The sequence below is a fragment of the Oncorhynchus nerka genome, linkage group LG12 (genome assembly GCF_034236695.1).
Source record: "Oncorhynchus nerka isolate Pitt River linkage group LG12, Oner_Uvic_2.0, whole genome shotgun sequence".
Taxonomy (NCBI): domain Eukaryota; kingdom Metazoa; phylum Chordata; class Actinopteri; order Salmoniformes; family Salmonidae; genus Oncorhynchus; species Oncorhynchus nerka.
Window position 1 is genome coordinate 86,169,633 of NC_088407.1, and position 24,991 is coordinate 86,194,623.

Consider the following 24,991-nt stretch of genomic DNA (forward strand, 5'->3'; position numbering starts at 1 on the left):
TTCTAAAAGGGATGGAGAAGTGTTCTAAACTAGGGATGGAGAAGAGAAGTGTTCTAAACTAGGGATGAAGAGAAGTGTTCTAAACTAGGGATGGAGAAGTGTTCTAAACTAGGGATGGAGAAGTGTTCTAAACTAGGGAAGAGAAGTGTTCTAAACTAGGGATGGAGAAGTGTTCTAAACTAGGGATAGAGGAGAGAAGTGTTCTAAACTAGGGATGGAGAAGTGATGGAGATGGAGAGAAGTGTTCTAAACTAGGGATGGAGAAGAGTGTTCTAAACTAGGGATGGAGAAGAGAAGAGATTCTAAACTAGGATGGAGAAGTTCTAAATGGAGAAGTGTTCTAAACTAGAGATGTTCTAAAGAGGGAGAGAAGTGTTCTAAACTAGGGATGGAGAAGTGTTCTAAACTAGAGATGGGAGAAGAGAAGTGTTCTAAACTAGAGATGGAGAAGAGAAGTGTTCTAAACTAGGGATGTTCTAAACTAGGAGAGAAGTGTTCTAAACTAGGGATGGAGAAGTGTTCTAAACTAGGAGAGATGAAGGAGAAGAGAAGTGTTCTAAACTAGGGATGGAGAAGTGTTCTAAACTAGGGATGGAGAAGAGAAGTGTTCTAAACTAGGGATGGAGTTCTAAACTAGGGATGGAGAAGAGAGAAGTGTTCTAAACTAGGGATGGAGAAGTGTTCTAAACTAGAGATGAGAAGTTCTAAACTAGGAGAAGTGTTCTAAACTAGGGATGGAGGAGAAGTGTTCTAAACTAGGGATGGAGAAGAGAAGTGTTCTAAACTAGGGATGGAGGAGAAGTGTTCTAAACTAGGGAAAGTGTTCTAAACTAGGGATGGAGAGAAGTGTTCTAAACTAGGGATGGATGGTTCTAAACTAGGGAAGAGAAGTGTTCTAAACTAGAGATGGAGAAGAGAAGTGTTCTAACTAGGGATGGAGAAGTGTTCTAAACTAGGGATGGAGAAGTGTTCTAAACTAGGGATGGAGAAGTGTTCTAAACTAGGGATGGAGAAGAGAAGTGTTCTAAACTAGGGATGGAGAAGAGAAGTGTTCTAAACTAGGATAGGGATGGAGAAGTGTTCTAAACTAGGGATGAGAGAAGTGTTCTAAACTAGGGATGGAGAAGTGTTCTAAAAAGATAGGAGATGGATGGAGAGGGATGGAGAAGTGTTCTAAACTAGGGATGGAGAAGAGAAGTGTTCTAAACTAGGATGGAGAAGAGAAGTGTTCTAAACTAGGATGGAGGGATGGAGAAGTGTTCTAAACTAGGGATGGAGAAAGTGTTCTAAACTAGGGATGGGAAGTGTTCTAAACTAGGGAGAGAAGTGTTCTAAACTAGGGATGGAGAAGTGTTCTAAACTAGAGATGGAGAAGAGAAGTGTTCTAAACTAGGATGGAGAAGAGAAGTGTTCTAAACTAGGGATGGAGAAGTGTTCTAAACTAGGAGAGAAGTGTTCTGGATGGAGAAGAAGTGTTCTAAACTAGGGATGGAGAAGTGTTCTAAACTAGGGATGAGATGGAGAAGTGTTCTAAACTAGGGATGGAGAAGTGTTCTAAACTAGGATGGAGAAGTGTTCTAAACTAGGATGGAGAAGAGAAGTGTTCTAAACTAGGGATGGAGAAGTGTTCTAAACTAGGGATGGAGATGGAGAAGTTCTAAACTAGGGATGGAGAAGAGAAGTGTTCTAAACTAGGGATGGAGAAGAGAAGTGTTCTAAACTAGGGATGGAGAAGTGTTCTAAACTAGGGATGGAGAAGTGTTCTAAACTAGAGAGAAGTGTTCTAAACTAGGATGGAGAAGTGTTCTAAACTAGGGATGGAGAAGTGTTCTAAACTAGGGATGGATAAGTGTTCTAAACTAGGGATGGAGAAGTGTTCTAAACTAGAGATGGGAGAAGAGAAGTGTTCTAAACTAGGGATGGAGAAGTGTTCTAAACTAGGGATGGAGAAGTGTTCTAAACTAGGGATGGAGAAGAGAAGTGTTCTAAACTAGGGATGGAGAAGAGAAGTGTTCTAAACTAGGGATGGAGAAGTGTTCTAAACTAGGGATGGAGAAGTGTTCTAAACTAGGGATGGAGAAGTGTTCTAAACTAGAGATGGGAGAAGAGAAGTGTTCTAAACTAGGGATGGAGAAGTGTTCTAAACTAGGGATGGAGAAGTGTTCTAAACTAGGGATGGAGAAGAGAAGTGTTCTAAACTAGGGATGGAGAAGTGTTCTAAACTAGGGATGGAGAAGTGTTCTAAACTAGGATGGAGAAGTGTTCTAAACTAGGGATGGAGAAGTTCTAAACTAGGGATGGAGTGTTCTAAACTAGGGATGGAGAAGTGTTCTAAACTAGATGGAGAAGTGTTCTAAACTAGAGATGGAGAAGAGAAGTGTTCTAAACTAGGGATGGAGAAGTGTTCTAAACTAGAGATGGAGAAGTGTTCTAAACTAGGGATGGAGAAGTGTTCTAAACTAGGGATGGAGAAGTGTTCTAAACTAGAGATGGAGAAGTGTTCTAAACTAGAGATGGAGAAGTGTTCTAAACTAGGGATGGAGAAGTGTTCTAAACTAGGGATGGAGAAGTGTTCTAAACTAGAGATGGGAGAAGAGAAGTGTTCTAAACTAGGGATGGAGAAGAGAAGTGTTCTAAACTAGGGATGGAGAAGAGTGTTCTAAACTAGAGATGGAGAAGAGAAGTGTTCTAAACTAGAGATGGAAGAAGAAGTGTTCTAAACTAGGGATGGAGAAGTGTTCTAAACTAGGGATGGAAGAGAAGTGTTCTAAACTAGGGATGGAGAGAGAAGTGTTCTAAACTAGGGATGGAGAGAAGTGTTCTAAACTAGGGAGAGAAGTGTTCTAAACTAGAGATGGGATGGAGAAGAGAAGTGTTCTAAACTAGGGATGGAGAAGTGTTCTAAACTAGTGGATGATGGAGAAGTGTTCTAAACTAGGGATGGAGAAGTGTTCTAAACTAGGGATGGAAGAGAAGTGTTCTAAACTAGGGATGGAGAAGAGAAGTGTTCTAAACTAGGGATGGAGAAGAGAAGTGTTCTAAACTAGGGATGGAGAAGTGTTCTAAACTAGGGATGGAGAAGTGTTCTAAACTAGGGATGGAGAAGTGTTCTAAACTAGGGATGGAGAAGTGTTCTAAACTAGAGATGGAGAAGAGAAGTGTTCTAAACTAGGGATGGAGAAGAGAAGTGTTCTAAACTAGGGATGGAGAAGTGTTCTAAACTAGAGATGGATGGAGAAGTGTTCTAAACTAGGGATGGAGAAGTGTTCTAAACTAGGGATGGAGAAGAGAAGTGTTCTAAACTAGGGATGGAGAAGTGTTCTAAACTAGGGATGGAGAAGGTTCTAAACTGGATGGAGAAGAAGTGTTCTAAACTAGGGATGGAGAAGAGAAGTGTTCTAAACTAGGATGGAGAGAAGTGTTCTAAACTAGGGATGGAGAAAGTGTTCTAAACTAGGGGAGAAGGTTCTAAACTAGGGATGGAGAAGTGTTCTAAACTAGGGATGGAGAAGAGAAGTGTTCTAAACTAGGGATGGAGAAGTGTTCTAAACTAGGGATGGAGAAGTGTTCTAAACTAGGGATGGAGAAGAGAAGTGTTCTAAACTAGAGATGGAGAAGTGTTCTAAACTAGGATGGAGAAGTGTTCTAAACTAGGGATGGAGAAGTGTTCTAAACTAGGGATGGAGAAGTGTTCTAAACTGGATGGAGAAGAGAAGTGTTCTAAACTAGGGATGGAGAAGAGAAGTGTTCTAAACTAGGGATGGAGAGAAGTGTTCTAAACTAGGGATGGAGAAGAGAAGTGTTTAAACTAAACTAGGGATGGAGAAGAGAAGTGTTCTAAACTAGGGATGGAGAAGTGTTCTAAACTAGGGATGGAGAGAAGTGTTCTAAACTAGATGGAGATGGGAAGAGAAGTGTTCTAAACTAGGGATGGAGAAGTGTTCTAAACTAGGGATGGAGAAGAGAAGTGTTCTAAACTAGGGATGAGAAGAAGTGTTCTAAACTAGAGATGGATAAGTGTTCTAAACTAGGGATGGAGAAGTGTTCTAAACTAGGGATGAAGAGAAGTGTTCTAAACTAGAGAGAGAAGTGTTCTAAACTAGGGATGGAGAAGAGAAGTGTTCTAAACTAGGGATGGAAGTGTTCTAAACTAGGGATGGAGAAGTGTTCTAAACTAGGGATGGAGAAGAGAAGTGTTCTAAACTAGGATGGAGAAGAGAAGTGTTCTAAACTAAACTAGGGATGGAGAAGTGTTCTAAACTAGAGATGGGATTCTAAACTAGGAGAAGAAGTGTTCTAAACTAGGGATGGAGAAGTGTTCTAAACTAGGATGGAGAAGTGTTCTAAACTAGGGATGGAGAAGAAGTGTTCTAAACTAGAGATGGAGAAGAGAAGTGTTCTAAACTAGGGATGAGAAGAGAAGTGTTCTAAACTAGAAGGATGGAGAAGTGTTCTAAACTAGGGATGGAGAAGAGAAGTGTTCTAAACTAGGATGGAGAAGTGTTCTAAACTAGGGATGGAGAAGTGTTCTAAACTAGGATGGAGAAGTGTTCTAAACTAGGGATGGAAGAGAAGTGTTCTAAACTAGGGATGGAGAAGAGAAGTGTTCTAAACTAGGGATGAAGAGAAGTGTTCTAAACTAGGGATGGAGAAGTGTTCTAAACTAGGGATGGAGAAGTGATTCTAAACTAGGGATGGAGAAGTGTTCTAAACTAGGGAGAAGTGTTCTAAACTAGATGGAGAAGAGAAGTGTTCTAAACTAGGGATGGAGAAGTGTTCTTCTAAACTAGGGATGGAGAAGTTCTAAACTAGAGATGGAGAAGAGAAGTGTTCTAAACTAGGGATGGAGAGAAGTGTTCTAAAGGATGGAGAAGTGTTCTAAACTAGGGATGGAGAAGTGTTCTAAACTAGGGATGGAGAAAGTGTTCTAAACTAGAGATGGAGAAGAGAAGTGTTCTAAACTAGGGATGGATGGAGAAGAGAAGTGTTCTAAACTAGGGATGGAGAAGTGTTCTAAACTAGGGATGGAGGACTAAGTGGAGAAGTGTTCTAAACTAGGGATGGAGAAGAGAAGTGTTCTAAACTAGGATGAGAGTTCTAAACTAGGGAGAGAAGTGTTCTAAACTAGGGATGGAGAGGAGAGAAGTGTTCTAAACTAGGATGGAGAAGAGAAGTGTTCTAAACTAGGGATGGAGAAGAGAAGTGGATGAAGAGAAGTGTTCTAAACTAGGGATGGAGAAGAGAAGTGTTCTAAACTAGGGATGGAGAAGAGAAGTGTTCTAAACTAGGGATGGAGAAGTGTTCTAAACTAGGGATGGAGAAGTGTTCTAAACTAGGGATGGAGAAGAGAAGTGTTCTAAACTAGGGATGGAGAAGAGAAGTGTTCTAAACTAGAGATGGAGAAGAGAAGTGTTCTAAACTAGGGATGGAGAAGAGAAGTGTTCTAAACTAGAGATGGAGAAGAGAAGTGTTCTAAACTAGGGATGGAGAAGTGTTCTAAACTAGGGATGGAGAAGAGAAGTGTTCTAAACTAGGGATGGAGAAGTGTTCTAAACTAGGGATGGAGAAGTGTTCTAAACTAGGGATGGAGAAGAGAAGTGTTCTAAACTAGGGACGGAGAAGAGAAGTATATGTTTTAGGTTCTGAGGTTTACGGTTTCCTGGTGTGTGTGTTGGGGGAGGGGGGGGGTTGAGGAACTGAAGAGTGTGTGTGTGTGTGTGTGTGTGTGTGTATGTGTGTGTGTGTGTGTGTGTGTGTGTGAGCTAGGGATGGAGAGTTTCTTAACACCTGAAGTGTGTGTGTAGGGATGTGTGTGTGTGTAGGATGTGAGAAGTGTTGTAAACTGGGTGAGAAGAGAAGTATATTTTTAAGGTTTACCACCTGTGTGTGTGTGTGTGTGTGTGTGTGTGTGTGTGTGTGTGTGTGTGTGTGTGTGTGTGTGTGTGTGTGTGTGTGAAACACACCTGTGTTTCTCTTTCATCGCAGTTTTGAACAGGTGTTTTGCAGGTAGTTGTTAACCTTTCTGTTCTGCACGTTACATCACACACACACACACACACACACACACACACACACACACACACACACACACACATACACACACACACACACACACACACACACACTGTCGTTTGAAGAACAAAGTGAAAGGACAACAACACATAGAGAGCCAGTAATAGTTATACTTCTCCAACTGCTGAGAGATGAAACATGTGTGTGTGTGTGTGTGTGTGTGTGTGTGTGTGTGAGTGTGTGTGTGTGTGTGTGTGTGTGTGTGTGTGTGTGTGTGTGTGTGTGTGTAAAGGAATAGCAGAAGCCTTTGTCTGAGAGCATATCTTCCTCATCACGCGCCCACACACAGACACACAAACATAACACACACACACAAACACAACACACACACACACAAGCACACACACACACACAACACACACACACACACACACAGACACACTCATGCAAACATAGACACACAAACACACACACACACACACACACAAACAAACACAACACACACACAAACACATCACACACACACAACACACTTTGCATCTCTACAAACCTGCTCTTGTTTCTGTATCTCTGGCATTTGCATGGTGATGGGGGTTAAGGTTGGGTGTGGATGTTTGGGGTGCGGGGGAAGGTGAGGCGATAAGGGACAGGTGGGGAAGTAAAGCACACACACACACACACACACACACACACACACACACACACACACACACACACAGCTCAGGTCTGTGTTTCCTTTCATCTTTCATGTTGCTTAGCAGATGTCCAGGATTCATTTATCGATTTACCAACCCTTACCGCTCTCTTCCCTCTCTCCCTCTTTACCGCTCTCTTCCCTCTCTCCCTCCCTACCGCTCTCTTCCCTCTCTCTCTCCCTCCCTACCGCTCTCTTCCCTCTCTCCCTCCCTCCCTACCGCTCTCTTCCCTCTCTCCCTCCCTCCCTACCGCTCTCTTCCCTCTCTCCCTCCCTCCCTACCGCTCTGTGTTTCCCTCTCTCCCTTCCCTCTCCCTCCCTCCTCCCTCCCTACCTTCTCTTCTCCCTTACCCTCTCTCCCTCCTCCCTCCCTACCGCTCTCTTCCCTCTCTCTCTCCCTCCCTACCGCTCTCTTCCCTCTCTCCCTCCCTCCCTACCGCTCTCTTCCCTCTCTCTCCCCTCCCTCCCTCCCTACCGCTCTCTTCCCCTCCCTCTCTCTCCCCCTCCCTACCGCTTCTTCCCTCTCTCTCCCTCCCTCCCTCCTCCCTACCGCTCTCTTCCCTCCTCTCTCTCTCCCTCCCTACCGCTCTCTCTCTCTCCCTCCCTCATTTACATTTACTCCCCAGACCCTCCATCTCCGCTCCCTCCCTCCCTCCCCTCTCTCTCTCTCCCTACCGCTCTCCTCCCCCTCCCTCCCTCCCTACTACCTCCTCCCTCTCTCTCTCTCTCCTCTCTCCTCCTCTCTCCCTCCTCCCTACCGCTCTCCCCCCTCTCTCTGTCCCTCCCTTTCTTCCCCTCTCTCCCTCCCTACTGCTCTCTTCCCTCTCTCCCTCCCCGCTCTCCTCCTCTCTCCTCCCTCCCGCTCTCCTCCCTCTCTCCCTCCCTCCCTACCGCTCTCTCCCCTCTCTCCCTCCCTTTCATTTACATTTACATTTAAGTCATTTAGCAGACGCTCTTCCCCTCTCCATCTCTCCCTCCCCCTCCCTCCCTCCCTCTCTCTCTCTCCCTCCCGCTCTCCTCCCTCTCTCCCTCCCTCCTCCTACCGCTCTCCTCTCTCCCTCCCTACTCTCTCTCCCCCTCTCTCCTCCCTACCGCTCTCCTCCCTCTCTCTGTCCCCTCCCTACCGCTCCCCCTCTTCCCTCTGCTCCCTCTCCCTCTCTCTCCCTCCCCCCTTACTCCCTCCCCTCTTCTCTCCCCTCCCGCCTCCCTCCCTCCTCTCCTCCCTCCCTGCTCTCTCCCCCTCCCTCTCTCTCTCCCTCCCCTCCTCTCTCCTCCTCCTCTCTCCCTCCCTCCCTACCGCTCTCCCTCCCCTCTCTCTCTCTCTCCCTCCTCCTCCCTCTCCCTCCCTCTCCTCTCTTCTCCTCCCCTCTCTCCCTCCCTACCGCTCTCTCCCCTCTCTCCCTCCCTACTCTCTCTCCCCTCCCGCTCTCCCTCCCTCTCTCCTCTCTTCCTCCCTCCCTCCCTACTGCTCTCTCTTCCCTCTCTCCCTCCCCTCCTCCTCCCCTCCCCTCTCTCCCTCCCTCCCCTCCCTACTACGGTTTCTTCCCTCTCTCCTCCCTACTGCTCTCTTCCCTCTCTCCTCCTCCCTCCTCCCTCCCCTCCGCTTCCTTCCCTCTCTCTCTCCCTCCTGCTCTCCCTCCTCTCTCCTCTCCTCTCCCTCCCTCCTCTCTCCTCCCTACTCTCCCTCCCTCTCCCTCCCTCTATCCCTCCCTACTGCTCTCCTCCCTCTCTTCCCTCTCTCCTCCCTACTGCTCTCTCCCTCTCTCTCTCTCTCTCTCCTCCCTCCCTCCCTCCCTCCTCCCTCCCTCGCTCTCTCTCCCCCCTCTCCCCCCCTCCTCTCCTCCCTCTCCTCCCTCCCCTCTCTCCCTCCCTGCTCTCCTCCTCTCTCTCCCTCCCTCCCGCTCTCCTCCCTCTCTCTCTCTCCCTCCCTCTCTCTCCCTCCCTCCTCCCTCTCTCCTCCCTCCCTACTCTCCTCCCTCCCTCTTCCCTCTCTCTCCCTACTGCTCTCCTCCTCTCTCTCTCTCTCTCTCCCTCCCTCTCCTCCTCCCTCTCTCCCTCCCTCCCTACTGCTCTCCCTCTCGCTCTCCTCCCTCTCTCTCCCTCCCTACTGCTCCTCCCTCTCTCCATCCCTCTCTCTCTCCTCCTCTCTCTCTCCCTCCCGCTCTCCTCCTCTCTCCCTCTCTCTCCCTCCCCCTTTCTCTCCCTCCTCCCTCCCTCTCTCCCTCCCTCCCTACCGCTCTCTTCCCCTCTCTCTCCCTCCCTACTGCTTCCTCTCTCTCTCCCTCTCCCTCCCTCTCTCCCTCCTCCCTCCTCCCCTCCCGCTCTCCTTCCCTCTCTCTCTCCCTCCCTCTCTCCCTCCCTACTGCTCCCTCCCTCCCTCGCTCCTTCCCTCTCTCCCCCCCTCTGCTCTCCTCTCTCTCCCTCCCATCCTCCCTCCCTCTCTCCCTCCCTCTCTCCTCCCTCCCGTCTCTCCTCCCTCTCTCTCTCCCTCTCCTGCTCTCCTCCCTCTCTCTCTCCCTCCCTCCCGCTCTCCTCCTCTCTCCATCCCCTCCCTACTGCTCTCCTCCCTCTCCTCCTCTCCTCCCTCCCCGCCCTCCTCCCTCTCTCTCTCCCTCCCGCTCTCTCCTCCCTCTCCCTCCATCCCTTCCTACTGCTCTCCTCCCTCTCTCCTCCCTCCCTCCCGCTCTCCCTCCCCTCCCTACTCTCCCTCCCGCTCTCCCTCTCTCCCTCCCTCTCTCCCTCCCTCTCTCTCTCCTCCCACTCTCCCTCCCTCTCTCCATCCCTTCCTACTGCTCCTCCTCCTCTCTCTCTCCCTCCCCCGCTCTCCTCCTCTCTCTCTCTCCCTCTCCCTCTCTCCTCCCTCTCTCCTCCTCCCTCTCCATCCCTCCCTACTGCTCCTCCCCTCTCTCTCCCTCCCTCTCTCCCTCCCTCCCTACTGCTCTCCCTCCCTCTCTCTCTCCCTCCCACTCTCCTCCCTCTCTCTCCCTCCCTCTCTCTCCTCCCACTTCTCCTCTCCTCTCTCTCTCCTCCCGCTCCTCCTCCCTCTCTCTCTCCCTCCCACTCTCCTCCCTCTTTCCATCCCTCCCTAATGCTCTCCTCCCTCTCTCTCTCCCTCCCGCTCTCCTCCCTCTCTCTCTCCCTCCCTCCCGCTCTCTTCCCTCTCTCCCTCCATCCCCTAGTTTCTGTTCCCCTCTCCTCCCTCTCTCTCTCCCTCCCTCCCGCTCTCTTCCCTCTCTCCCTCCATCCCGTAGTTTCTGTTCCTCTCTCATCCTCTCTCTCTCTCTCTTCCCTCTCTCCCTCCATCCCCTAGTTTCTGTTCCCCTCTCATCCTCTCATCTCTCCCTGTTCTTGTCCTGTCTCCTCCTTTCCTCCTCTCTTTTCCCGTACACCTGGCAAACGGTTCAGGTTTCAGATGTTATTGTCTCACTTCTGCTGCACACACACGCACACACACACACACACACACACACACACACACACACACACACACACACACACACACACACACACACACACAGCCAAAGCACCTCAGCCAGGCTCAAGGTCGACAGGGAAAATAATGCCCACATAAATATGAGGCTTCAGGAGGAGGGGTGCAGAATGTGTGTGTGTGTGTGTGTGTGTGTGTGTGTGTGTGTGTGTGTGTGTGTGTGTGTGTGTGTGTGTGTGTGTGTGTGTGTGTGTGTGTGTGTTATGGTAGCTAAAGAAAGCTAGTGAATAAACAGCTGGGATGAAATGTTCCCCTTCCTCCCCCTACCTTCTCTCATCATCGCTCTGTGAGAACCCTCACCCCTCTCTCTCAACAGGCCGATGGCGCGAGCGTGTGTGTGTGCGTGCGTGTGTGTGTGTGTGTGTGTGTGCGTGCACTCTGGTTTCTCAGAAGAGTAGTCCCTGTATTAGGAAACATATGACTCAGCCATGGTCAATGTGGTATTTACCTGAACACACACACACACACACAAACACACACACACACACACACACACACGCTCCTGACCTAATGACTGCTGTGTTTTCCACAGGCCAGAATACAGAGAGATAGGTAGCCTAGTGTTGGGTTAGTAACTGAAAAGGCGTCGGTTCCAATCCCCGACTTGGTGAAAAATCTGTTGATGGCCCCTTGAGCAAGGCACTCAACCTCCTGTAAGTCTCCCTGGAGCATCTGTTAAATGACTAACACGTAAAACAGTTACATGTAGATTAAATACATCTCTAGCCCCCACTCATCCTCCTCTCTAGCTGGCCCGCACTCCTCTTCTCTAGCTGGCCCCCACTCATCCTCCTGTCCAGCTGGCCCCCTCTCCTCCTCTCTCTCTAGCTGGCCCCCTCTCCTCCTCTCTCTCCAACTGGCCCCCTCTCCTCCTATCTCGCTAGCTGGCCCCCTCTCCTCCTCTCTCTCTAGCTAGCCCCCTCTCCTCCTCTCTCTCTAACTGGCCCCCTCTCCTCCTATCTCGCTAGCTGGTCCCCTCTCCTCCTCCTCTCTCTAACTGGCCCCCTCTCCTCCTCTCTCGCTAGCTGGCCCCTCTCCTCCTCTCTCTCTAGCTGGTCCCATCTCTCTCTCTCTAGCTAGCCCCCTCTCCTCTCTCTCTCTAACTGGCCCCCTCTCCTCTCTCTCTCTAGCTAGCCCCCTCCTCCTCCTCTCTCTCTAACTGGCCCCCTCTCCTCCTCTCTCGCTAGCTGGTCCCCTCCTCCTCTCTCTCTAACTGGCCCCCTCTCCTCCTCTCTCGCTAGCTGGTCCCCTCTCCTCCTCTCTCTCTAACTGGCCCCCTCTCCTCCTCTCTCGCTAGCTGGTCCCCTCTCCTCCTCTCTCTCTAACTGGCCCCCTCTCCTCCTCTCTCGCTAGCTGGTCCCCTCTCCTCCTCTCTCTCTAACTGGCCCCCTCTCCTCCTCTCTCTCTAGCTGGTCCCATCTCCTCTCTCTCTAGCTGGGAAACATATGTTAACATTGCCAAAGCAAGTGAAATAGATAATAAACAAAAGTGAAATAAATAATGAAAATGAACAGTAAACATTACACTCGCCATGTCTGCCTACGGCGACCTTTCTCAATAGCAAGGCTATGCTCACTGAGTCTGTACATAGTCAAAGCTTTCCTTAAGTTTGGGTCAGTCAGAGTGGGCAGATATTCTGCCACTGTGTACTCTCTGTTTAGGGCCAATTAGTATTCTAGTTTGCTCTGTTTTTTTGTTAATTCTTTCCAATATGTCAAGTAATTATCTTTCTGTTTTCTCATGATTTGGTTCAGTCTCTCTCTCCAACTGGCCCCCTCTCCTCTCTCTAGCTGTCTGTCTGTCTGTCTGTCTGTCTGTCTGTCTGTCTGTCTGTCTGTCTGTCTGTCTGTCTGTCTGTCTGTCTGTCTGTCTGTCTGTCTGTCTCTCTCTCTCTCTCTCTCTCTTCCCTCTCTCCCTCCCTCCCTCCCGCTCTCCTCCCTCCCTCTCTCCCTCCCTCCCGCTCTCTTCCCTCTAGCTGGCCCCCTCTCTCCCTTCCCCCTATCATACCTAGTCAGCGTTTTCAGCTGAGGTTAGAGATGCAGGGAGAGGAGGGGGAAGGGAGAGGAGGGGGAAGGGAGAGGAGGGGGAAGGGAGAGAGGGGAAGGGAGAGGAGGGGGAAGGGAGAGGAGGGGGAAGGGAGAGAGGGGGAAGGGAGAGAGGGGGAAGGGAGAGGAGGGGGAAGGGAGAGAGGGGGAAGGGAGAGAGGGGAAGGAGAGAGGGGGAAGGGAGAGAGGGGGAAGGGAGAGGGGGAAGGGAGGGGGTTCGTTTAGTCTCCAGCTCCAAGCCCTCTCTCGGGATGAGATAGTGTTGTGAGTGGGGTTCCCCGGAGCTGACTGTCTGTCCTCTTCCTGTTTCTGTTGCTATTCCTCCGGGGGGCTTCTGTAGGGGGTTGGGGGGGGACGGGGCCCTCTGTAGGGGGTGGCATGGTGGGTAGGCCCTCTGTAGGGGGTTGGGGGGTAGGCCCTCTGTAGGGGGTGGCATGGGGGTTAGGCCCTCTGTAGGGGGTTGGGGGTAGGCCCTCTGTAGGGGGTGGGGGGTAGGCCCTCTGTAGGGGTTGGGGGTGTAGGCCCTCTGTAGGGGTTGGGGGGGGTAGGCCCTCTGTAGGGGGTGGGGGGTAGGCCCTCTGTAGGGGGTGGGGGGGCCTCTGTAGGGGGTGGCCCTCTGTAGGGGGTTGGGGGTGTAGGCCCTCTGTAGGGGGGGGGGGTAGGCCCTCTGTAGGGGTGGGGGGGGTAGGCCCTCTGTAGGGGGTGGCGGGGGGGGGGGCCCTCTGTAGGGGGTTGGGGGGTAGGCCCTCTGTAGGGGTGGCATGGGGGGGGTAGGCCCTCTGTAGGGGTTGGCGGGGGGGGTAGGCCCTCTGTAGGGGGTGGCAGGGGGGTAGGCCCTCTGTAGGGGGTTGGGGGGGGTAGGCCCTCTGTAGGGGGTGGCATGGGGGGGGTAGACCCTCTGTAGGGGTGGCAGGGGGTAGGCCCTCTGTAGGGGGTGGCAGGGGGTAGGCCCTCTGTAGGGGTGGCGGGGGGTGTAGGCCCTCTGTAGGGGGTGGCATGGGGGTGTAGGCCCTCTGTAGGGGGTGGCAGGGGGGTAGGCCCTCTGTAGGGGGTGGCAGGGGGGTAGGCCCTCTGTAGGGGGTGGCGGGGGTAGGCCCTCTGTAGGGGGTGGCATGGGGGGAGTGGGTAGGCCCTCTGTAGGGGGTGGCATGGGGGGGGGGGGGGTGGTAGGCCCTCTGTAGGGGGTGGCATGGGGGGGGTAGGCCCTCTGTAGGGGGTGGCAGGGGGGGTAGGCCCTCTGTGGGGGGTGGCGGGGGGTGGGTAGGCCCTCTGTAGGGGGTGGCGGGGGGGAGGTAGGCCCTCTGTAGGGGGTGGGGGGGGGGTAGGCCCTCTGTAGGGGGTTGGAGGGGGAGTAGGCCCTCTGTAGGGGGTTGGAGGGGGTGAGTAGGCCCTCTGTAGGGGGTGGCGGGGGGTAGGCCCTCTGTAGGGGGTTGGAGGGGGAGTAGGCCCTCTGTAGGGGGTGTTGGGGGTAGGCCCTCTGTAGGGGTGTTGGGGGGTTAGGCCCTCTGTAGGGGGTGTTGGGGGTAGGCCCTCTGTAGGGGGTGTTGGGGGGGGTGTTAATTGACCTTGCGGGCCTCTATTGATTGGTCTCCCATGGCTCCTCATGTCTGATAGATTATAGAACTGTTAATGGCATCACGCCGCTCGCTGAGAGAGAAGAGGGCACATCTGTGCTGCGGCACACACACACACGCAGGCACAAATTACGTGTGTGTGTGACTGTGTGTAAGTGTTTGTATGTGATGATATTTAATTTGAGCCCAGGTTTCAATTAAAAACAATGAAACAACAACCTATGAATTGTTACTGTTGAAATGCATCAGGTTCAATAAACAGATAGCTGTGATATACTAAGTTCCTGTAGATAGCTGTGATATACTAAGTTCCTGTAGATAGCTGTGATATACTAAGTTCCTGTAGATAGTTGTGATATACTAAGTTCCTGTAGATAGCTGTGATATACTAAGTTCCTGTAGATAGCTGTGATATACTAAGTTCCTGTAGATAGTTGTGATATACTAAGTTCCTGTAGATAGCTGTGATATACTAAGTTCCTGTAGATAGCTGTGATATACTAAGTTCCTGTAGATAGCTGTGATATACTAAGTTCCTGTAGATAGCTGTAGATAGTGATATACTAAGTTCCTGTAGATAGCTGTGATATACTAAGTTCCTAAGTTCCTGTAGATAGCTGTGATATACTAAGTTCCTGTAGATAGCTGTGATATACTAAGTTCCTGTAGATAGCTGTGATATACTAAGTTCCTGTAGATAGCTGTGATACACTAAGTTCTTGTAGATAAACAGATAGCTGTGATATACTAAGTTCCTGTAGATAGCTGTGATATACTAAGTTCCTGTAGATAGCTGTGATATACTAAGTTCCTGTAGATAGCTGTAGATAAACAGATAGCTGTGATATACTAAGTTCTTGTAGATAAACAGATAGCTGTGATATACTAAGTTCCTGTAGATAGCTGTGATATACTAAGTTCCTGTAGATAGCTGTGATATACTAAGTTCCTGTAGATAGCTGTGATATACTAAGTTCCTGTAGATAGCTGTGATATACTAAGTTCCTGTAGATAGCTGTGATATACTAAGTTCCTGTAGATAGCTGTGATATACTAAGTTCCTGTAGATAGCTGTGATATACTAAGTTCCTGTAGATAGCTGTGATATACTAAGTTCCTGTAGATAGCTGTGATATACTAAGTTCCTGTAGATAAACAGATAGCTGTGATATACTAAGTTCCTGTAGATAAACAGATAGCTGTGATAAGTTCCTTGACTGAGGCCATGTCAGATCCAGGAGGGCTTGTCTCCCAACCATCTGAAGAAAGCCAAGCTCATGTTCTTCTACAGCAGATACCCTTCATCCAACATGCTCAAGACGTTCTTCTCAGACGTCAAGGTATGGCTCACCTGTCTTCTCCTCTGACATTTATTAGAACAGGTAGGCGTGAGAGTGTGTGTGTGTGTGTGTGTGTGTGTGTGTGTGTGTGTGTGTGTGTGTGTGACACTGGCACAGATGGGACACAGAGGGGCGTTTTGCCAACTCTCTATCACCCAATTACAATTACTGGCCTTGATCTGATAGGGGAGGGGGGGCAGAGATGGAGAGGCCCCACTTTCTCTATCTCTCTCACAGACAAACGCACACACACATGCTGCTTTCAACGGTAAACCAGCCCTGATATACACACAGCTCTCCTCTAGCGACATGTCCCATACCTTCAGATTCCATGTGACTGTATTTATAAAGGATTAAAACTGAACATGCAGAATAACCTACAGTACATATACCAGGAGACACAGGCAGCTCACACAGGCACATACACACACACACACACACGCACGCACACACACACACACACACACACACACACACACGCACACACACACAAGCACGCACACACACATGCACATACACGCGCTCACACACACACACACACACACGCACACACACACCACACACACACACACACATACACACACTCACACACACAGGCCTACACAGACGCACATTCCCACTCTGTTTGGCTGTTTATTTGGACTGGGAGAAAGGGGGGGAAGCTGGGAAAAGGACAGAGCACAGGGAGGGGGGAACAAACAAATGAAAAACACAACTCGACCAAAACAAAAGGCAGTGATTGTATTTATTTATATTTACGAGGTGGGTTTTGTTGTTTGATATGAGCGTACGGCTGCTCAACGCACTGACAGATTTAGGACGTATTATTCAAATGAGAAGCATACACACACACACACAAACCAGCTGCCCTACCCGGGCTTGTATCTACGGCGACCACTTCCTCACGGCAACGCCGCATCCCTCGTTGAGCTGCCGTGGCAACCGTTGTCGGCAGCGGGGGGGGGTTATAAGTGTACAGTACCTGCTCCTAGCCCTAAGAACACAATGTCCACATGGAAACAGATGTGGGGTCATTCCATCAATTCGTTTTGAGAAGTGGAACTTGGTCAACCCCCCCCACAAAAAAAACTAATATGTTCAAACTTCATTTTTAAAAAAATTTAAAAACATGTTTTCACGTCTCAAAAAAAACATTTTTTTTATATAATAAGTTAAAAAAAATATTAATTGTCAAATGAAGTAACAGGATTGAACATTTAATTTTAAATCAGCCATAAATTCCATTGTGACAGAGAGGGGGGGGGGATTAAACCTTGTTGTGTGCAACAAGGAGAGGAAATTGAATGCAAGCTTCTAGCCTGTCTATCTATGGAGAAGAGGGTTGACGTTGTAACCCACTCAGTTTTCCCCCACAAAAAAACACCAGGAAATGGCCATACAGAGCAGAGCCTGCTTTCTACACTATGATTTGACTATTAGATATTCAATGTTTCTCTAGAATTAAAAAAAAAAAAAAAATTAAACGAGAGTTCAGTTCACGTAACAGGTTTGACCTTAGAATGAGGGACAGATGTAAATGAATCACTAATCACATTAAATAAATAATCATCAGAAGAAGAAGAAGGAACTTCCTGGAAGTCACAGAGTGTGAATGGAGGCACATGTGAAAATGGAGAATTCTGACACATTAGCTAAGTCTTTATTAATATAAAAAATGTTGTGGGGGGTTGTATTGAATTCTCCACGTGGTCTGTATTAAAGAGTACTTCATTTAATATAACAGACTTTAATAATTATTATTATTATTTTAAATAAAACGTTTCATGGAACAATCCATATGATCGCGTCACTATGGCTACAGCACCTTCAGGAAGTAATTCACACCCCATGATTTTATGGACGTTTTGTTGTGTTTCAGCCTGAATTTAAAATGGATTCAATGTAGATTTCTTTTGAGTCACTGATCTATACACAATACCCCATAATGTCAAAGTGGAAATATATATATATTTTTTTATTGTTTACAAATTCATTAAAAATGAAAAGCTGAAATGTCTTGGTGTCAGTAACTATTCCATATTTTTGTTAAATAAGTTCAGGAGTAAAAATGTGCTTGACAAGTCACATAGTAAGTTGCATGGACTCACTTTGTGTGCAATAGTAGTGTTTAAAATGTTTGTTTTTTAAATGACTACCTCATCTCTGTGACCCCACACATACAATTATCTGTCAGGTCCCTCATCTCTGTGACCCCACACATACAATTATCTGTCAGGTCCCTCATCTCTGTGACCCCACACATACAATTATCTGTCAGGTCCCTCATCTCTGTACCCAACACATACAATTATCTGTCAGGTCCCTCATCTCTGTACCACACACATACAATTATCTGTAAGGTCCCTCATCTCTGTAACCACACACATACAATTATCTGTCAGGTCCCTCATCTCTGTGACCCCACACATACAATTATCTGTAAGGTCCCTCATCTCTGTACCCCACACATACAATTATCTGTAAGGTCCCTCATCTCTGTAACCCCACACATACAATTATCTGTAAGGTCCCTCATCTCTGTACCCCACACATACAATTATCTGTAAGGTCCCTCATCTCTGTACCCAACACATACAATTATCTGTCAGGTCCCTCATCTCTGTACCCCACACATACAATTATCTGTCAGGTCCCTCATCTCTGTACCACGCACATACAGATAATTGTAAGGTCCCTCAATCCAGCAGTGAATTTCAAGCACAGATTTAACGACAAAGACCAGGGAGGTTTTCCAATGGTTCGCAAACAAAGGCAGCTATTGGTAGATGGGTAAACAGCAGACATTGAATATCCCTTTGTGCATGGTGAAGTTATCAATACACCCAGTCACTACAAAGATACAGGTGTCCTTCCTAACTGAGTTGCCGGAGAGGAAGGAAACCTCTCACCATTACCAATAATGGGGGAGGTTAGCATGTCTTGGGGGTATGATATTTGACCCTCCTTAACTTTCTCACTTATCATTATTCACGATTAATTTAGGGTTATCCATACTCCTGTTAGCATCCACATTAATTTAGAAAAAATTCAGTGTCTCTCTGTGTCTCTCAGTGTCTCTCACTGTCTCTCTGTGTCGCTCAGTGTCTCTCAGTGTTTCTCACTGTCTCTCAGTGTCTCTCGGTGTCTCTCAGTGTCTCTCACTGTCTCTCTGTGTCGCTCAGTGTCTCTCAGTGTCTCTCACTGTCTCTCTGTGTCGCTCAGTGTCTCTCAGTGTCTCTCACTGTCTCTCGGTGTCTCTCGGTGTCTCTCAGTGGCGTAGGAATGGGAGTCCCTAACAGTACTATTATACATTTTTAGATACTGGGGGACTGTACCATACACTGTTTTATGGGCCAATCCCAACTTCAGCTCATTGACCCCTTTATCAACTCATAGTAGTAGTAGTAGCTGAGCTGAGAATGACCAACAAGAACCTGAGGGATAAGATTCAGAATGATCCTTGACGTTTTATTCTGAGCTGTCTGTAGTTTCCTCTTGATGAACTATGACCCTTGACATTTTATTCTGAGCTGTCTGTAGTTTCCTCTTGATGAACTATGACCCTTGACATTTTATTCTGAGCTGTCTGTAGTTTCCTCTTGATGAACTATGACCCTTGACATTTTATTCTGAGCTGTCTGTAGTTTCCTCTTGATGAACTGTGACCCTTGACATTTTATTCTGAGCTGTCTGTAGTTTCCTCTTGATGAACTATGACCCTTGACATTTTATTCTGAGCTGTCTGTAGTTTCCTCTTGATGAACTTAACGGCGCTTCTGTACCAGGAAGTGGACATAGTCAAAGTAACGCTGCAGGAAGTGTTTCCATTTATCTTCTGGTTGACCTTGGCACTTACTTTCTGCTCTCCCCTGTCAGGAACCTGATCACAGCCTAACTATGTCATGCATGTGTGTGTCCTTTTGCATTGTCCTGTCTAATGGTGTCATGGCATTCGTTGCCAACGTCATTAACATACTGTACCCCAAATCAGGGTCAGGTCTCTGTGTCTCTCTCTCCTACTCTGTCTTTACGTCTCTCTCTCTCTCTGTCTGAGTCTCTCTGTCTCTCTCCATCTCCCTCTCTCTCTCTTTACGTCTCTCTCTCTCTCTCTCTGTCTGTCTCTGTCTGAGTCTCTCTCTCTCTCTCCTACTCTGTCTTTACGTCTCTCTCTCTCTCTCTGTCTCTGTCTGAGTCTCTGTCTCTCTCTTATTTTCTGTCTCTCTCCATCTCTCTCGCTCTCTCCTACTCTGTCTTGACGTCTCTCTCTCTCCTACTCTGTCTTGACGTCTCTCTCTCTCCTACTCTGTCTTGACGTCTCTCTCTCTCCTACTCTGTCTTGACGTCTCTCTCTCTTCTCCTCTGACATTTATTAGAACAGGTAGGCTGACCTCCCTCTCCCTCTCCCTCTCCCTCTCTCTCTCAATTCAATTCAAGGGGCTTTATTGGCATGGGAAACATGTGTTAACATTGCTAAAGCAAGTGAGGTAGATAATATACAAAAGTGAAATAAACAATAAAAATTAACAGTAAACATTACACATACAAAAGTTCCAAAAGAATAAATCCATTTCAAATGTCATATTATATATATATATATATATATATATATATACACAGTGTTTTAACAATGTACAAATGGTTAAAGGACACAAGGGAAAATAAATAAGCATAAATATGGGATGTGTTTACAATGGTGTTCTTCACTGGTTGCCCTTTTCTGTGGCAACAGGTCACAAATCTTGCTGCTGTGATGGAACACTGTGGTATTTCACACAGTAGATATGAGAGTTTATCAAAATCAGGTTTGTTTTTGAATTCTTTGTGGATCTGTGTAATCTGAGGGAAATATGTCTCTCTAATATGGGCATCTCTCTCTCTCTGACTCTTTCTCCCTCTCTCTCTTTCTCTCTCCCTCTGCCCCCCTCGCTCCATGAGAACAATAGTCAGCATGTGTTGGGGGGGGGGGATCAGCTAGTTGTTGTGGGGGAATTAGGCATAAATTACCACCTAATTGGGTTTGAATAGAGAGGGAGGCTCTGGGAATAGGTGATCGTTACTGTGGGAAGTGGGTTATACTGACTGTTCTTACACACGCCTGAACACACACAGTTACACAAACACACACACAGATATACAGTACACATATACACACCCAGAGATACAGTACACATACACACACTGATATACAGTATGCACACACACACACACACACACACGCCCAGTGATACAGTACACACACACACACACACACACACACAGAGATAAAGTACACACACAGAGATACAGTACACACACACACGCCCAGTGATACAGTACACACACACACACCGATATACAGTACACAAACTCACCCAGAGATACAGTACACACACACACACAAACACACAGGTGTTTTACCCAATGCTCAATTTTTTAGGTTCCATCTCATCTCCTGGGTCTAGCTTCAGGTCTTTTAAAAACATTTTTGTTTAGCTTTATTTAACTAGGCAAGTCAGTTTTAAGAACAAATTCTTATTTTTAATGATGGCCTAGGAACAGTAGGCTACCTGCCACCTCTACACTCTAACCACTAGGCTACCCTGCCACCTCTACACTCTAACCACTAGGCTACCCTGCCACCTCTACACTCTAACCACTAGGCTACCCTGCCACCTCTACACTCTAACCACTAGGCTACCCTGCCACCTCTACACTCTAACCACTAGGCTACCCTGCCACCTCTACACTAACCACTAGGCTACCTGCCACCTCTACACTCTAACCACTAGGCTACCCTGCCACGTCTACACTCTAACCACTAGGCTACCTTGCCACCTCTACACTCTAACCACTAGCCTACCTCCCTCCTCTACACTCTAACCACTAGGCTACCCTGCCGCCTCTACACTCTAACCACTAGGCTACCCTGCCACCTCTACACTCTAACCACTAGGCTACCCTGCCACCTCTACACTCTAACCACTAGGCTACCCTGCCACCTCTACACTCTAACCACTAGGCTACCCTGCCGCCTCTACACTCTAACCACTAGGCTACCTGCCACCTCTACACTCTAACCACTAGGCTACCCTCACTGGGTCATGGCTCCAACGTACCTGCTCTCACTTGGGGCCAAAGCCTGGCCACTGGTGCTTTTCAACCCTTTACATTTACATAACAATGGCTAACTGTGAACTTTGACACCTTCTCACAAAAAAAAACACACACACACACACACACACACACACAGTGTGGTATATGTTGAGGAAGTGTAATTATACCCCCTTCTGACACACACACACACACACACACACACACACACACACACACACACACACACACACACACACACACACACACACACACACACACACACAGTGTGGTATATGTTGAGGAAGTGTAATTAAGACCTTGTTTGAGAGCTTGTTAGATCTCTGTAGTGACGAGAAGTTAACTCTAATTACACCCTCGTTATAGCCAAGATACCCCCTTCTGACTCCACACACACACCCCCCCAACTCAGAAGACATACTAGAGTCTGGTAGCTACTAGACAGAGTGAATAATGAGTTCCATTTGATAGAAATTTGCCCTTCACTAAATTACCTAGAATATCTATTGAAATTTAATTATTTTATAAATGCTGTTAAAAATCTGATCCCAATCAAAGTAATTTAAATAAAATAGCATCAAATAAAATGATCATCTGAAGATGGAGGTTAGTATTTCCAGTCTAAATGTACCATCAACATCCTTCTGATGTCTCTAAATGTATCATCAACATCCTTCTGATGTCTCTAAATGTATCATCAACATCCTTCTGATGTCTCTAAATGTACCATCAACATCCTCCTGATGTCTCTAAACGTCCCCCACCATCAACATCCTTCTGATGTCTCTAAATGTATCATCAACATCCTTCTGATGTCTCTAAATGTCCCCCACCATCAACATCCTCCTGATGTCTCTAAATGTCCCCCACCATCAACATCCTTCTGATGTCTCTAATTGTCCCTCACCATCAACATCCTCCTGATGTCTCTAAATGTCCCCCACCATCAACATCCTTCTGATGTCTCTAAATGTACCATCAACATCCTCCTGATGTCTCTAAATGTCCCCCACCATCAACATCCTCCTGATGTCTCTAAACGTCCCCCACCATCAACATCCTCCTGATGTCTCTAAACTTCCCCACCATCAACATCCTCCTGATGTCTCTAAATGTCCCCCACCATCAACATCCTCCTGATGTCTCTAAATGTCCCATCAACATCCTCCTGATGTCTCTAAATGTACCATCAACATCCTCCTGATGTCTCTAAATGTCCCCCACCATCAACATCCTCCTGATGTCTCTAAATGTCCCCCACCATCAACATCCTTCTGATGTCTCTAAATGTCCCCACCATCAACATCCTCCTGATGTCTCTAAATGTCCCATCAACATCCTCCTGATGTCTCTAAATGTACCATCAACATCCTCCTGATGTCTCTAAATGTACCATCAACATCCTCCTGATGTCTCTAAACGTCCCCCACCATCAACATCCTCCTGATGTCTCTAAATGTCCCCCACCATCAACATCCTCCTGATGTCTCTAAATGTCCCCACCATCAACATCCTTCTGATGTCTCTAAATGTCAACATCCTCCTGATGTCTCTAAACCATCAACATCCTCCTGATGTCTCTAAATGTACCATCAACATCCTCCTGATGTCTCTAAATGTACCATCAACATCCTCCTGATGTCTCTAAATGTCCCCCACCATCAACATCCTCCTGATGTCTCTAAACGTCCCCCACCATCAACATCCTCCTGATGTCTCTAAATGTCCCCCACCATCAACATCCTCCTGATGTCTCTAAATGTCCCATCAACATCCTCCTGATGTCTCTAAATGTACCATCAACATCCTCCTGATGTCTCTAAATGTCCCCCACCATCAACATCCTCCTGATGTCTCTAAATGTACCATCAACATCCTCCTGATGTCTCTAAATGTCCCCACCATCAACATCCTTCTGATGTCTCTAAACGTCCCCCACCATCAACATCCTCCTGATGTCTCTAAATGTTCCCCACCATCAACATCCTCCTGATGTCTCTAAATGTCCCCCACCATCAACATCCTCCTGATGTCTCTAAATGTCCCCCACCATCAACATCCTCCTGATGTCTCTAAATGTCCCCCACCATCAACATCCTCCTGATGTCTCTAAACGTCCCCCACCATCAACATCCTCCTGATGTCTAAACGTCCCCACCATCCATCCCTGATGTCTCTAAATGTCCCCCACCATCAACATCCTCCTGATGTCTCTAAATGTCCCATCAACATCCTCCTGATGTCTCTAAATGTACCATCAACAGCCTTCTGATGTCTCTAAATGTCCCCCACCATCAACATCCTCCTGATGTCTCTAAACGTCCCCACCATCAACATCCTCCTGATGTCTCTAAATGTCCCCCACCATCAACATCCTCCTGATGTCTCTAAACATCCCCCACCATCAACATCCTCCTGATGTCTCTAAATGTACCATCAACATCCTCCTGATGTCTCTAAATGTACCATCAACATCCTCCTGATGTCTGTCCCCACCTCAAAATCACCATCAACATCCTCCATCAACATCCTTCTGATGTCTCTAAATGTACCATCAACATCCTCCTGATGTCTCTAAATGTCCCCCACCATCAACATCCTCCTGATGTCTCTAAATGTCCCCCACCATCAACATCCTTCTGATGTCTCTAAATGTCCCCCACCATCAACATCCTCCTGATGTCTCTAAATGTCCCCACCATCAACATCCTCCTGATGTCTCTAAATGTCCCCACCATCAACATCCTCCTGATGTCTCTAAATGTCCCCCACCATCAACATCCTCCTGATGTCTCTAAACGTCCCCACCATCACACTGATCTCTAAACGTCCCCCACCATCAACATCCTTCTGATGTCTCTAAATGTCCCCCACCATCAACATCCTCCTGATGTCTCTAAATGTCCCATCAACATCCTCCTGATGTCTCTAAATGTACCATCAACAGCCTTCTGATGTCTCTAAATGTCCCCCACCATCAACATCCTCCTGATGTCTCTAAACGTCCCCCACCATCAACATCCTCCTGATGTCTCTAAATGTCCCCCACCATCAACATCCTCCTGATGTCTCTAAATGTCCCCACCATCAACATCCTCTGATGTAAATGTCCCATCAACAATGTCTCTAAATGTACCATCAACATCCTCCTGATGTCTCTAAATGTCCCCACCATCAACATCCTCCTGATGTCTCTAAACGTCCCCACCATCAACATCCTCCTGATGTCTCTAACCATCAACATCCCCTCTAAACCATCAACATCCTCCTGATGTCTCTAAATGTACCATCAACATCCTCCTGATGTCCTAAATGTCCCCCACCATCAACATCCTCCTGATGTCTCTAAATGTCCCCACCATCAACATCCTCCTGATGTCTCTAAATGTCAACATCCTCCTGATGTCTCTAAATGTCCCCACCATCAACATCCTCCTGATGTCATCAACATCCTCCTGATGTCTCTAAATGTCCCCCACCATCAACATCCTCCTGATGTCTCTAAATGTCCCCCACCATCAACATCCTCCTGATGTCTCTAAATGTCCCCACCATCAACATCCTCCTGATGTCTCTAAATGTCCCCACCATCAACATCCTCCTGATGTCTCTAAATGTCCCCCCACCATCAACATCCTCTGATGTCTCTAAATGTCCCATCAACATCACCATCTAAATGTCCCATCCATCCTCCTGATGTCTCTAAATGTCCCCCACCATCAACATCCTCCTGATGTCTCTAAATG

The 24,991-nt window shown here is 47.7% G+C and overlaps 1 pseudogene; it reads left to right on the forward strand.

The window, feature by feature from the left end:
* LOC115125860 (prospero homeobox protein 1-like) overlaps nucleotides 1-24,991 on the forward strand; it is a 108,201-nt pseudogene that overhangs the window by 26,001 nt on the left and 57,209 nt on the right.